General features: G+C 37.0%; 1 pseudogene; it reads left to right on the plus strand.

Annotated features, from left to right (window-relative positions):
- The first annotated feature begins 1,408 nt into the window (after nt 1-1,408).
- On the plus strand, nt 1,409-2,557 carry LOC140529403 (NEDD8-activating enzyme E1 catalytic subunit pseudogene; annotated as a pseudogene).
- Nucleotides 2,558-2,922: the final 365 nt, after the last annotated feature.

The raw sequence follows: 2,922 nt of genomic DNA on the forward strand, positions 1-2,922 counted from the left end.
TTATTATTGTGTATGGATTTCTTTGTTACTATGACAGATTTGGCTTTTTGGTGTTAGGATTTAGCTTTCTGGTATCTGAATAAATGTTTTGGTTTTGTTTTCCATGTGGAGAGTCTGTTGTATTACATGATTCAGAATTGTGCCAGCATATTCATGGCCTCTGGAGGCACTGTGAATATCACACTGGTGCTACAACTTATTTGGTCCCAATTTGTATAAACTCATATACTATATCTGCTTTAGCTGGGTATTGAGTACTATGTTCTTCAAGGATCTCAAATCTGATGCAAGCCAGTGAGTTGTAAACTTTGAGTACAACTTCAGTGAGCTGATCAAGGATATCTGTTACTTGCAGGTTCCTTTCTTCAGTTTATGTCTGAGAATAACTCCATACTTTTCCCTGGTTGGAGCTCTGGTAGACAGGTGCTGATTTCAGACCCTCTAATCTAGCTGGCAGTCTCTACAAGGTAAGAATGAAAATAATGAAAATAAGAATGAAAATAAAGAATGAAAATGACTTTGTTCCATTTCCTTGTCGAATCTACTATCCTGGTCCAGGGTGAGAATTATAGGGGTGTAGATTTTTCTGGACTCCTTGAGAGATTTGTTAGATGCCCCAGCCCAGTTTTTATGGTGAAAGGCTATGCATGGGCCTTCCTGGTTGAGTTTCTCCCAAGTAATCTTAGATTTCTCAATATTTGTCTGAGATAGCTTTAGAGAGTAAAATGATCTGTTTGGGTTTTACCTTATATTTCCCATTCACCACTTGCTATGATTCTCTTCGCAGAATTGCTTTGGCATTATAGGAGTTATTGCATGGTTTCTTTTTAGACTGTGAATAGAGAGGCTCACATTTACCAGCATTTTCCAACAGAAGGCTTAGGCAGGAATAGAGTTGTCATTAGTAGCACTGCCCCAAATATTGAAAAATATTATCGCTTATTAAATTTAAATGATGAAAAGGAATCATGGTTAAGTACAGTCCTTCTCAATGAATGATACGTCTCATTCTGAACTGTTTACCTTCTGTTCCCCTGTCCTCTTAATCCTACTACACTCTGAAACTGGGACCCCAAGGGGTCCCTACCAACAAAATGAAACCATTGTGTTCAATAGCCAATTTCTGAATTTCATCCTGGGTGCTAATATCCATTTCAATGATATCTTCCCTGGTAAAGTGATTGTTCATTTTGCTATGATTCTGTGACTGTTGTTAAAAGAATAGTGCACACTCAATTAAAGATATCCTTACTTTCCATGTAATAACAAAGGGTTATTCGAGTTGAGTGCAATCACATAGAATTAATGCAGATTCTTGAGAATTATAGCAAAAGTTTCTTTGTCAAGTAATATTCTAAGTCTTAGAAACCATTCCTATACAAATATGTCTTTGCTCAACAAGGGCATAATGTATCAATGCAAATGGAAGGGGTATGAATCTGATATGATTCAAGGTATTTCTTTTACTTCATATATTTCCCTTGTTTCTATCACTGCACTACTTTGAGGTATCATCATCATTTGTGTCAATTTTCCAAATTAAAAATTACTCTTGGACAGCATCTGCCCCTTCTCAGCTGCCTCCTCCTCCTACTGCAGGACAGTGCTGGAGTGGGAGAGGTTGCCCCGGTGCCTTATGGGAAGAGGGGGAGAAGCAATATGGTGAAGGGCAAGAAGCTGCATTGTCTGGTTTTAGACAAATTCACGTGATAGACATGGACACCATAGATGTTTCCAACCTAAATAGGCAGTTTTTATTTAAGCCTAAGAATGTTGGAAGATCCGAAGCTGAAATTACTGCAGAATTCCTAAAAGATAGGATCCCTAACTGTGCTGTAGTTCCGCATTTCAGATTAAAAATTTTGATGATACTTTCTATGGACAATTTCATATCATTGTATGTGGTCTCAATTCCGTTATTGCTAGAAGATGGATAAATGGCATGTTGATAAATTATGTCTAAATTATAAAGATGGTGTATTAGATCCAACTTCCTTTATTCCTTAGATAGATGGGGGAACAGAGGTTTTAAAGGAAATGCTAGGGTAATTCTACCTAGACTGACAGCCTGTATTGAATGTACACTGGAACTTTATCTGCCACACAGTAATTTCCCCATGTGTACAATCGCAACTATGCCCAGGCTCCCAGAACACTGTATTGAGTATGCAAGAATATTACAGAGGCCCAAAGAGCAGCCTTTTGGAGAGGTAGTTACATTGGATGGAGATGATCCTGATCACATTCGATGGATTTTCCAAAAATCACTAGAGACAGTGTCACAATTTAGTATTAGGGATGTTATCTATAGGTTAAACCAAGGCGTCGTGAAAAGAATCATTCCAGCTGTGGCTTCCACAAACGCTGTCATTGCAGTTGTGTGTGCCATTGAGGTTTTTAAAATAGATTAAAATGTTGTAGATGGACTGTATACATATACATTTGAAGCAGGAAGAAAGGAGAATTGCCCTGCTTGCAGGCAGCTTCCACAAATATCTAGTTTCCTCCATCAACTAAACTGCAAGAGGTTTTAGGTTATCTAATTAATAATCCTTCATTACAGACAAAATCTCCAGCCATCACAGCCACGTTAGAGCGAAAAAACAGAATGCTTTACTTACAGACAATAAATTCCTTTGAAGAACGAACAAGGACAAATCTTTCTAAGTGGATGGACCAATGTTACAACACCACACAGATGGTACTGTTCAAACTTCATTTCACTACTTAAGAACAATAAATGTACATCTGAAAGAGGATTAAAATCTAAAAAAAAAGTTATTTTTATTCAGGCATTATTCTTAACAAAGTAATTTTTTTTTTCTGAATATGGGTTGAGAAAGGAAGTTGGCTTAATATAAATACAATAAACTCCCAACTTGAATACACAAGAACTACTGTTACATAATGAATTCAGTTAAA

This window comes from Notamacropus eugenii, chromosome 1 (genome assembly GCF_028372415.1).
Source record: "Notamacropus eugenii isolate mMacEug1 chromosome 1, mMacEug1.pri_v2, whole genome shotgun sequence".
In the NCBI taxonomy this organism is placed as follows: Eukaryota; Metazoa; Chordata; class Mammalia; order Diprotodontia; family Macropodidae; genus Notamacropus; species Notamacropus eugenii.